The following is a 13,360-nucleotide window of genomic DNA, read 5'->3' on the forward strand; positions in this document are numbered from 1 at the left end:
ATGTGTAAATGTTGGAGTAAAATCCTATAACACACTGCTATAAGCCAAGAAAAAACTCTTAGCTATGTGAAAAAATTGTCTTTTTATATTGTAGAGCTATTAGGTATTTTTTCGAAGCAGGCAAGATGAAAAATTAGGAGACGCCATCTCCGGGAATCGAACCAAGGACTTCTGATATACTGACCCAGCGTGCAGAACCACTACACCACGAAGGCGCGATAGGAAGGTGGGAGAAATACCTTATACACTTTCCTTTTTAAAGGGCGCCTGGGGTTTCAGGGGACCGGATCGCCAAATCCTGGGTGTGGAGAAGCCACATCAAACACCCTTTTTTTTTTAATTCGGGCGCCACTGTAGAGACATTAGGTGTATTTTTGGAAGCAGGAAAGATGAAAAATAGCAACTGCCTTCGCCTGGAATCGAATCCCGGACCTCTGGAATACCGGCCCAGCATGCAGAATCACCACACTACGAAGGCACGCTAGGAAAGGGGGAGAAATGCCTTATAATATTTCTTTATTTTATGCATATGCTGAACGAATAGTTATCCTATAAAAATTGCAGTTATAAGCAAAAAATCATAATTATATTTAAACATGCAGACACATTACCGAAAATTGTTACTACTCGCTCCTAACTTCTGCAAAGATTCTTCAATATTTAATATTTGAGATCAGCAGAAACATAAATATGAATAACCATGAAATATTTTATGAAATATTAACGAGTTATAAGCGATGCCAACTGAAAAGATAAATCCAATACACAACATTCAGTTTTCAGATAGAGAATATATCTGGAGGTAAAAATGGAAGCTCTTAGAAAATGTATTTACAAGAAAGCAAAATTCAGAAAAGAGGCATTAAAAATTTTTAAGACGAAATAATTGTAAAATTGCAATGAATTCTTAGCCATTTTTCAAAAGAATAAATTTCAAAGGTCCTGTATTAAAAATATGTGCTATGTTAAATTCTGAACTATTCTAATAGGATCTCATTGATATTAAGACCTTGATAGGGAATAGTGTCAAATGACGACATTTGAAGCAGTTATGAGAAGTCCATGAATGCTCGTCAAGTAAAGTTTCTGAAATGAAATCTGCTTTATAAGAAGAAATGCTTCTTTGTTCAACAATATTAATTAAAACTTTATTGTGCCTTCATCATTCCTGAGATATAAAAGAATATTTCGATACATAATTAAAAAATCAACTAGACACTCCCTTAATTCTCCCCTTGATAAAAGTATAAGGTATTTCTCCCACTTTCCCAGTATGCCTTCGTGGTGTAGTGGTTCTGCACACTGGGGCCGGTATTCCAGAGGTCCGTGGTTCGATTCCCGGCGAAGGCGTTGTTAATTTTTCATCCAAAAAATCCTAATATCTCTAGAAAGGAATATTTAAGTATTCATCAAGAATTAATCGTGATTCAGTCATTATTACCTAACAAGCGAATTTGAGAGAAAAAATAGGTTGAGAATCAGCACAATACATGACGCTACTAATTATGCTAATTATCTATATACATTAAGAGAACTTGTTGCAAAATATTATTAATAGTTTATTATGGCTTATTTTGTTACATTTATAAGTAATACAGTGCTATAAATTTTGAAGACAGTGGCCAGCCGCTTAAATACCTATAAAAAAGAAGAAGTTTATAATGATTTTAATGATTCCGCTAATGTGATATGATAAAGATATTTAACATTTCTAATTAGATTTCTCATTATGTAAATGTATAATTATTTAAATCGATCAAATTAAAAAGTAGATAAAATATTCTTAAGAACTGCCTTTGCAGAATTTAAATCTCTTATTTTGTTACTCAATAAGAGCAGATTAAATATGAAAGATAAATATCTTACACTTTACTGAACGGCAATATGCTGGTCCGTGGAAGTAATAAGTATTCTATTTGAGGCAGTGACAATACATTGCTTTTAAATAACCGAATTTGTCGATTAATACTGAAACATAAATATCTTACATTTTGCCGAACGGCAACAGTCTTGCGCGTCACAGCTACAAATACTTCATTTCGAACAGTGTTGCCACGATTCGCCTTTAAATTGCTAAGTTTTTTAAACAAAAATTCATTAAATTCGTGTAAAATGTGAAATAAAAAAATTGAAATTGAAAATTCTGGCTTCGATGTGCTCATGTTTGGACGGCAGACTATGTGCATGCAAAATTTGGTGTGTCTAGGTGCATTGGATTTTCCACAATGTAAGGAGCATAAAACATGCATACAGTCTTTACTAATATTAGTAGAAATATTAGAGACAATACACTGTAAGAGGCAACAGCATAATTTTTTCTGGATGGAATTTTCTTAGTAAAAACATAGAAAATACTGTTTTTCAAGTGTTGAAGAGCTGAGAGAAGAAAGATTTTGTAAATATTTCATTTACAAGGGTAGTGTGCTTCATAACAAGCACTAATTCTTTAAATTAAGCAACTTTTACTGCGTATAAATAATATATTCTGATATGCAGCATTCAAATCTTCCATTTAGCCTAATATACATTCATTTTTTAACACATGCAAAGAAAGAATGATTAAGGATTTGAATGCCCATATAAGGGATGCTTGCGAAGTAGGCGCAGACAACTCCTACCTGCCCGTGAATGACGCAAAATGCAAACGACCGAGCGACCCTATTTTTTTCACGGTTACGGGCTCAGTTACGAAAACCTTGAATTTCGAACACTTAATATTCCTGCAACAGTTGGTAACAGATGTTATTACTTTAGCGTATAATTAACTAGGGGAACTTAACTATTACTTAAGATGGATGCTATGTAACAAATAAAGGTGAAAGAAAAGCACTCATAAATAATCATTTTTCTGACATTTTTATTTTTCGAATTATCTGTGCTATTAAATAATGAAAAATCTGTATGCATGTAAACTGTATGTTCCTCGCATTGTGGAAAAACTACGGCACCTGGAGTCATCAAATTTTGAATAACACACAATCCTGCACCCGAACATGGAAGCCCGAACTTTGACTTTCGAACCTATTTTTTTTATTTATTTCACATTTTGTACAAATTTAATTCTTGATTAAATTTTTTAATTAAAATGTTTGATTAAGAAACTCACAAAAAAAATTAAGAAATAAAAGATTCTTTTTGATTTGACTCATAAAAAAATGTAGATTAAGAAATAAAAAAAATTGGGGGTTAACAAACATAGCGAATAAGGCTAGCATTGGCAACACTTTTCGAAATAAAATCTTTTTGTCTCCAGCGCACCAGACTGTTGTCACTCAGCAAAACGTAAAATATTACTTTTAATCAACAAACACGGCTGATTAAACGTAGTGCGTTGCCACTGCTGAAATACTTTTATCTTCCTCGCTTAAGTATAAGATATTTAACTTTCAGATTTAACGTGTGTGTCATTGAGTATCAAACGAAGCAGTTTTAAAGCAATAAACGTAGTTCTTATGAAGATACTTTTTCTACTTTAAATAAACATCTACTTTAATAAACATGTAGTATCAAACGAAGCAGTTTTAAAGCAATAAAAGTAGTTCTTATGAAGATACTTTTTCTACTTTAAATAAACATGTACTTAGATTATGAGATGTCTAATTAGAAGTATTAAATATTTTTTCCTGAAATAATATTAGTTAGACTCATTAAAATCATTATAATTTTCCTTCTTTTTATGGTAACTATTCTAAGCGAACAGCCGCTTTTAGGCGAATGGAATACTAAAAAATTTCATGTCAGTCAGTCATGAAAATAGTAGCATATTCAAATAGCCAAGAAAATAAAAATTAGGTCAAAGTAGTCATAAAAATGAAATCTTCATAAGCAAACTCAGCAATTTAAAAGAAATGTGTTGCCACTGCTCGAAATAAAACACTAACAATATTTATCTTCTACGCACCTTATGTTGCCATTTGGCAACTCATAAGATATTAAGGCGTTAACTTTTCTTTCAAATTTAATCTGTCTGTCGTTGATTAACAAACTAAGCAATTTAAAAGCAATAAACGCAGTTCTTTATCTCCAAAATTATTGATTACTAGCGGAACACATTAAAATCATTATATACTATTTTCACAATAGCCGTGTTAGTAGACTGACCGCACAAGCGACTAGTACTATTAAAAATGTCTGAAATTAAATTGTACATTGCATTCTTCATCAGTTTTTCACAGCAATTATAATCAGTTGAGAATACGTACTGTAAATTATAAAATATTTCTTTCAAACAAGTTGTAGAGTCATTAGGTGGGTTTTTTTTGTGTGTGTGTGTGGGGGGGAAGCAGGAAATATGAAAAATTGGTGTGCCCTTGCCGGTACTCGAGCCCTACACCTCTCGAACACGCGTCGAGTATGCTTCCAATTACACCTCGAAAGCATGTGCGCCTAGGAGGGAGACAATACCTTACATACTTCACCTTCTGAAAGACATTAGGGGACCCAGTTGCCAAATCCTGGTGGTAAAAATTTTTTGTCCTCCATGGTTTAGTTCGAGTGTCACTTGTACAGTTAAGACTTTTTGTATTAAGATTTTTTGACTTATTTTAAGATTTTTTTGACGCGGGAAACGTGAAAAATGTGCAGTGCCCTCGCCGGGACTCAAACTTGGACCTCTCCAATACGCACCAAGTGTTCTACCGTTGTACGGCGAAGTCTTGCTGGAAGGAAAGAGACAAATAGAATACAATATATTAAACATATTCATTTTCATATTTGCAACATTTGTTCGGGGAATAAGTTACAGTGAATGCTCTTTAATCAGCATTTTTATTCAACTGTAAATATTTGAAAAATCATTAGGCAGCATCACTTTTAGTGGAAATTGAAAGAATTCATTTTCATTGCTTTTTAGCCCAAAGGGACATTAGATCCAACGGTCTATTTGTCACAAAACGGCATTTGCTTCCTTTCACTTTCTGCGTTAGTTCACATTTCAAACTGTCACCACCAAATATTATCGCTATGTATTACAGTATTTAAAGAAACTGGATAATGAAGACTCTACATGAACGCATGAGTATTTCTCGCATTGCAATGGTACCTAGAGCCAACATGGGCACTTGGAAGCCCAAAGTTTTAGTTTCGAATTTGTTTCATTATCTTTTTCAAATTTTCTAAACTTTAACGAATTTTTTTTATTAACAAACATAACGATTTCAAAGCGAACAATGGCAACACTGTCAGGAAGGAAACATTTTTATCTCTAGCGCGCGAGATTGTGTATCGGAAATTCTAAAGATACACTGTTTTGCTGTTTTTAAATATTTTATAATATTACTGTTGAACTGAATTTTATGTGGTTTAAGTGCAAAGAACATGATATTTAGTAAATAAAGGTAACACCCAAAACGTTATAATAAAAAGACACAAATGTTTTGTAAGCCATCTCGCAAAGAAAACTGAACTTTGATATGATTAACTGAGAAAAGAGTGAAGGAAATAGAAAATATATGCCAACACTTTAACACTGCATCGCGAATCCTAAGCATAAGCTACACTACGGTGCTTTCGAAAAATTTGTGATTTTGCTGTTAAATATGGCGTAGTGTGAAGAGTAACGATGTTTAATAATAAAGCTTTAAAAAAATATGTTTTAACAAAAGTGAATACAACAGCAAGCTAGTAGACTGCGAGCTCAGCGAGAGCGTAAAAAAAACCTTAATAAACCCTTTTGGTGACTGTTAAAATCTGAAAAATTTCAGAAGTTTTTAGTTTTTCTTTAAATATTTTGTGAGTTTTCTGCTGAAGTTTACGTGAGTGCCAAGAAAGTGACATTTCATAAATAAGGTTTAAAAAACAAAACGCCAATAACAGAGAGACAAAAAATTTGTGATGTCATCTTACTAAGGAGACTGAACATTGGCACAATGAATGGAGGAAAGACTGAAATACAATTAATGACAACACTTGACACTGCATGGAAAATTCTATACGTATGCTGCTTTAAAGAATTTGTGATTTTGATGTTGAATTTTATGTGGCAAAAGTGTGAAGAAAGTGATATTTAATTATAAACTTTAAAAAAATGTATCAGCGAGAATGAGTCCAAGAGCAGATTGATAAACTGCGAGTTCAGGAAGCGCATAAAAAACCTTAAAAAATCTTAACAACATCAGTATCGGAAATCTTAATCTCTAGTGGGACATTAAAATCTGAATCCTTCTAGTTTTTTTTCTTTCCCCCTCCTTTTTTCATTTCATTTCTTTCTTTTTAAATTTTAAAAGCAAATATAGTTTTAGCTGCAAATCTCGGCATTTTTACAAAATTCCCTTTTCATTTTGATTCTTTTTTCAGTTTAGGTCGTAAGCGACATACTAGCGAACAATAGTAGTACAGAGTATGATAAAATTGGCTGAAACAGATTCATGAAAGAATGTTAGGAAAGAATGACTAAACAAATGTGAAGTAAATAAAGGTAAACATAAATAATATTTCGCTATCTCCAGTGCTCTTAGATCAGTATAAAATCTAGTGTAATAAATAAATTATTTCTTAATTACTAATCATGACAGTTCTAGATGTTAGTTTCATGGAAAATTTGAAACGTATTTCGAGCGAGAGTGACAAGAGTCTCCTTTGTTCAAGAAGCAAAATTATTTGCCCGAAGTACGTCATTAAACAGATTAAAAAGTAACAGATGAAAAGTAAATAGTACTAGAGGAAGAACTTTTTCATTTACCTTTATTTCACTTATTTAAGCAGTAGATTTCAGTGTGATAGAGCAGAGTCGTTCTGCTCCTTGGAAAAGGAATACCGATATCATCTCACTTGAAATGCAGATTTTCTCTCGGGCGCCAAAAATTCTCTAGCATTTTCCATTTCTCTAAATTACTGAAAGGCGTATACATTACATTAGAAAAATAAGTTACATTATTTGATGGCATATACATACTGGAAGTCATAAGTTACATATAAGGGCCAGATACGGTTACAATTGAATATAGGGATCAAAAAATAAAGAATAAATAAAAAATTATAAAATTGTCCCTGTGTAAGTAACTATACCTAAAATGCCTCCAAATTTGGCGGCAAAAATTAGTTGCCAAAACCATCACCATCTCGCCAATTTAACGAGATAGCCATTTACATCATGTTAAATAGACATGCCCCTGTAGTCTTATTTTTCTGGCATAGCATATTCTCTTCAGACTTTTCATGTTACATTATACAAAATATACTACAATTTCACTTGTAATTTCATTAAATTTATTTACATATATGCAAAATTGATAACAATAGGATTATTTTATGAAATCGAATTAATTATTTCGCCGGGTTATCGCTATTATTTTCTACTAACCAGTTATTTTAAAATTTGGACCTTTACTATCACTTCTCGTTTTCGTTTCCCTACTAGAATGGTAGTATTTAAAGGAAGGTTTCGGGAGTTTAATTCGGAGCGTGTTCTGCCTCTCACGGCCAAGTTACTAGGTTAGTTAGCTCAGAAAAGATTGCATTATGCGGCTTTACATTATAGTTGTCGATATTTAAATTGTTACATCGGCAAGAAGTTTTGAGCCAACTTCGCATTCATTTGAATTGTGTACTCTTGGACTACTATCTTATTTAATTCAAATTTCACTGTTATTTTAAGTTATCTCGCCACAAGTGGTTGGCGGAGTTTGTAAGCACGAGTCATGCGTTTATGTTCAAAGTTCTGATTTAATAAAAAGTTTGTTTTGAAATCTTCGTAAGACTTTGTAGTTCTGTCCAGACATAGTGATAATTGTCTGGACTTATTCCCATGCTTAACATTTGTTAGCAGTTTGATATCTGTTTATATACCCAAGTAAGGCAAACTTTAGAATTTTCTCTTCATTTCTAACTGAAAAAGTTTGATTGGTATACCTCAAGAATCTGGAACGGATTAATGACGAATATTAGATACCACTGTATTTAGTTTTATACTTTGTTTGATAACTTACTTCTATTTTAAAATTGCAATTAAATAAGTCGAAATGTTAAAAACTATGATAGAATTTTCGGTTTAGAATTACTCCCTTTGTTAAACAAAATTAAAAATATTTTACACATACAACAGTTTTAATTCACAAAACATTTATATCTGTACACTTTGAAATGTTCTCAGCGCCAACACCCACTCAATTAAGAAACATATTGTGTTTTCTAAACCTCAAGAAAAGAATTTTTCGCACTCAAGTCAAGGATCGATATATTCAGTCTCCATGCAGTCTAGTTTATAGCAAAAGTGTAAAAAAATCGCAAATCTTCTGCTCATAAACACGGTTTTGGAACACAGCCGGCCGAATCGTTGCTAGACGTCGGTCATCGAAGAAGCCCAGGCTGAGTCACGATCGCCTGAGAGCCCGAGATTTTCCCCATATGGACGCCTCGAGTCTTTGTAGTCTAGGGGCGGTCTCTTCATTGCGTTAATGTTGGAGAAGGATAACTACAGCAAAACGTATGGGTCAAACAAACAACTACAGCAAAACGTATGGGTCATATTTTGCCTCCAACTTCGAGACCTTGAGTATCAACGTTTGTTACATAATTCTGTCGATAATGTGTGCCTAAAATATGTGCGAAAATATAATATTTGTGGTTATTCACTGCTGTACAACTCATGTGACCTATTAACTCCACTTTGTGGCTGACTCCTTGCAGTATTTCATTTTGAAATTTAAGCAGTCTTAAGATATTTATAATGCTTACAAAAGAAAAATAACTGAATAAAAAAAATTTAATTCAATTATTAGCACCAGAGTTGCTATTAGCTTCGAATCTCACTTTTGTGATAGTATTACGTTTCAAATATTGACACCAATAGTGGAAGCCATATATTATTTTGAATGAAATAATACAGCGAATGAAACAAAAATGTATGGCAACACAAATAAAAGGATATCGCCATCACATATTATCTCTATATGTATGACGTTTAATAATAAAGCGGATATAGATAAAAAATGCATGCTAAAACAAATAAAAGTATGTTGCCAATTAAGTGTCATTGACATGTATTATTTATAAAGAAATAATACAGCGAATATAACAAAAATATATGGCAACAGAAATGAAAGGATGTTGCCACCAAATGCTATCTCTATGTATTATTTTTAAAGTAATAATATAGCTGATGTGTTGTGCATTAACAGAGCTAAAACGTTCTGAGTTCGCTATATTCCCTATGAAGCGCAATTTCATTAAAGAATGAAAGTCAAACAACTATGAAATCTTTATTTTACAAGTAAGAGAGAACAAAAACTAAATTAACAATCTTCACAGACATTTAAAATTGAAAGAAAACTTGCATAGACTCTTCATCAGTAACAAACATCTTCAGACTTACTTATTTGGCGAAAATTGCAGGAGTATATCGTAAGACAGAAGGCGACATGGCTGTAAGAAAAAAAAAAAAAAAAAGAACTCGAAGATTGATACTCTGGTACATATACAAGGCAGTTAGGTACTCTGGCTGATATACAAGGCAGGTACAAGGCACAGGGTGAATCCTTTCTTGCCAATATATACCTAGGCGTACGTTTGATTTCTGCTTCATTAATGCAAAATAGAAATAATATAGCAAATACAGAAAATATATGGCAACGTTTAACACTTTATTGAGAATTCCAGAGCCATCCGATATAAAAATACTTTTAACAGCATGTACCAGTTTGTTGCCATTTTTCAAACAGTAAAATATTTAATTTTTCTCTAAAATTTAATCTCTTTGTTATGAATCAACAAACTAAGTAATTTAAAAGCAATAAACGCAGTTTTTTAATTTCTGTTATAAATTATTAGCTGGACTCGTGAAATGACACTAGCTGGATTTATTAAAAGCATTACATATTTTTTAAATCTTTTTTATAGTAGCTATTTTAGGCAGCAGAAACGCCGACGACTAGTTATTTGAAAAGTGAAACGGTCAACAAAACTGATGGGGTGTAAAGTGAGGTAGGAGAGCATTATCCCTTTTGGCTAAAGCATGCATGGCAGCACTTAAATACTGTAACAAGAATTCTAAAGATTGGCTGTTTTAAAAATGTTGTGATTTTCTGTTGAATTTTATGTGGCGTAAATGCCAAGAAAGTGCTGTTTCGTGATGAAGTTAAATAAACAAAAAAAAAAAAAAAAAAATTGCATCATTAGGAATTAGTCCGAGAGCAATAGGTAAATTGCGATGCGACATCAACGATAGCATAAAAAGCATTAACAGACGCGACATACCTGAATATCAAATTTGGTGCAACATACGTGAACCTTCTCAGATTTTCTATTTTTTGCTTAATTTAGGTTAAATCCAAGGAACTAATTCCATTTATCCTACTATATATAAAAGTCGAACTCATAACTCAAAAACGAGTAGCCGTGGAACCTCGAAGTTTTGTATATGGGACTTCTATGACATGTAAATATGCACCTCCTTTTTTTTATTGCCATCGGCTGCACCAAACATACATACAAGGTGTTTCTGTAATTCGGTAACAAACTTTGAGGAGAGATAGAGTGCACCTAAAAAATCACATATTCTTTCATTTCTTGTGTTTTGTGTCGTCACTACCGCGGCAGGAAAGCGTTTCCGACTATGCATTGCTATGTGATTTTCCATCGTCTAGGTTACTCGACCTTTTTTGAAAATTCGTAATTAAATTGCTGAAACACCCTATAATATTTTATATACTATATTCCCACCCTGTTAACGGCTCGGTGAGCTCAGTATTTTTATTCTTATATGTTAGGAAGTTGTGTATTTTTTGCTTTAAAAGCTGTTATATTGCTTTTAAGTTCCGGCTTAGGTTTTCATGCCCTTAGTTTAATCTGCTTGCAGTAGTTGTTGAATTATCATCAATTTAAAAGGGTAAGTAGCGCTAGGCCACTAATTTGGCATCTGTTTGTTTAATTTGAATCTCTTAGTAATATAGTGAATTATGTCAGATGGTGCACGAACTTATCTTTTTACTCGCTGATACCAAATGTTAACTTTCAATTTTGTGTACCGAAAATTTTTCCTTCTTGCCCGCTGGTCGCTGATTGCTTGTTTTTCCCTAGAAACAAAAAAACCATTAACTGTTTTTAACTGTATTTGGTGTTTTAGGTTTTTCTGTATTTTAAAATTTTTTATGAAATTGTTTTGAGTATCATGTATTTTTGCCTTACCGAAGTGAGAACTGAATTCATTTAATGAGAAATATATCTCTAACGAAATTCGAGGAAATAAGTTTAAATGAATTGTTACAAAAAATGTGTATAATAAGCCGTACAAGGAAGTCGTGTGGTGTCCATATCAGATTTTTTATTCAATGGGATCTTGATTATACCAATCAATTACTGGTGTATATCTGGGTATCGACCTATTGATACTCATAAACCCTTTCTAAAATTTCATCGACACACCAGGGCTTTAATACGGACCCCACTGGAAAACCTCTGCCTTAGATTATGGCAAAGCACCAATGGTTGGTTCCCCTAAGAGAAAGACACCTTCGTGGGGGGGGGGGAACCTTCTAAAAGAAAATTTGTATTTCACTTTATGCATAGAGGAAACTATGAAAATTCTCATACAGCCAGTCCGTTCGCTGGAATTCGATTTGTGACAAAATACCAGTGATCAGCGATTTTTACCGCTGTAACGCTGGCGAGTTAACTCTTCTTTTGTAAAAACCAGCATCATAGAATATATAGAATATATATGCTTATCGCAATAATAAAATACATATGCTCATCGCTAACAATAGAATATATATGCTCATCGCAGAAACACGTGGCAAGATCAGTCTAAAATAGTTCTCAGCAGGTTCTTAGTAGACCCTTACGAAAAATTTTAAAGAGGGTATGTGATGATCAAACGGTTGATAGCCGCATATGCACAAACAGTTTATTGGCATAATGAAGATCCCATTGACCGCAAAAAAAATAATAATATAGTAAACTGGTTAATTAATTGTTTATTGATATAAAGCTATATGATGTAATACGAAAGAAATCATATAAATATAAGGGGAAGACACATAAAAATTATTTGCTAGATTGTATCAATAAATTACGCATTTTAAGAACATATGAAATTTTACGCAAAATCTGCAATATAAAATAGTGAAACGCAGAAATACAAGAAAACACAAACAAAAAATTACGAAGATTGCAAAACTTTCTCGAAAGATTTATTGTTATAAAGCAGCGCTTGCAAAATTTAAAAGATTTAAATGTATGCTTTTAAGACACCGAAAATTTGAATGTGTAACACAGCTAATAGAAATGCTGAACTGCAATACAGTTGATCTTGATATTATGATTCAGGAAAAGTGTTGATTGCATTGAAGGTGGATGTTAAAATGAAGCAGAAATTTTATTCAGAACACATGGGTAAGTTAAGTCTTCCGACAGAAATATCTGAAAATAAAAGATGTTACCAAACAATATTATTAACTTTTCCCTATTCTTACACAGCGGATAAGGAACAGGCTTTCCTCAGTTATAGAAAACAAGAAACAGGTTGAATATTTTTGAATGAGACGATTTAAGAATTAAGTTAAGCAGTTTCACGCCAAATATTAAAAAAAAAAATTGCACCAATATATCAGCCGTTGCCATCGCATTCATTAAAATCGAACTTTTGTGCAGTTAGAATCTATAAATTTTATTTTTGAAAACGTAGATGTAAAATTAAAAATAATAACATATAATAAAAAAGCTGATGTGAACTCCACATAACTTCCTTGTACGGCCTGTTTAAATTATATATAGTTTTTATTGCACTTCGTTATTTCCTCGAATTATTATATCTTAATTAACTAATCTCTGGAGGCAGGTTGAAAATGGCGGCATAAACTGCAAATTTTGAAATTAAATATCCCAATCAATTTTTGTAGTACGGAAGTGAAAGTTTTTATAATTTTATTTTTTCATAACGAAAGTAAGACTTTCCTAAACATAAATATAGGAGCTGTGATACAGCTTTCAAAATTTGATTTTGTTATCTGTCCAAAATTATTATTATTTTTTATTTGACGTTGCCAGAACTTGAATATTTTCGTCATTTAAAACACCTCTGTGATTGGAAGTATATGACTGAACAACGATTGCGAAAAGGCTGGGTAAAGATTTTTAAGCCAAGTAATGGGGTGGATATATACTATTCTGCACTATTAACTTTAATAATCCAGTTCATGTTGCGCTTAACATCAGTAACATCTTTGAATACTTTCAGCATTTGTTTCCAGTTAACAGTTACAAAGAAGTAGCCTGCTTCAAATATATCAAGACCTTGATATACTCGTATTTGAAACTTAGTCGTTAACCACCATGATTTGGATTCTAAAGCTTCTTGTCTGTATAAACTGTCAGAGAATCTTCCTTCTCTGGATCAGCACCATGGGGATATAACCACAGAAGATTT

The 13,360-nt window shown here is 32.6% G+C and overlaps 1 long non-coding RNA gene across 1 annotated transcript in view; it reads right to left on the reverse strand.

The window, feature by feature from the left end:
• Positions 1-13,360, reverse strand: part of LOC118199518 (uncharacterized) — a 175,341-nt gene that overhangs the window by 112,753 nt on the left and 49,228 nt on the right. The window contains exon 2 of the long non-coding RNA XR_015043078.1: positions 6,680-6,831. This is a non-coding gene — a long non-coding RNA (uncharacterized LOC118199518). The remainder of the gene's footprint in view (positions 1-6,679; positions 6,832-13,360) is intronic.

This window comes from Stegodyphus dumicola, chromosome 9 (genome assembly GCF_044657685.1).
Source record: "Stegodyphus dumicola isolate Sdum_Otavi_A_Nest chromosome 9, ASM4465768v1".
Taxonomy (NCBI): domain Eukaryota; kingdom Metazoa; phylum Arthropoda; class Arachnida; order Araneae; family Eresidae; genus Stegodyphus; species Stegodyphus dumicola.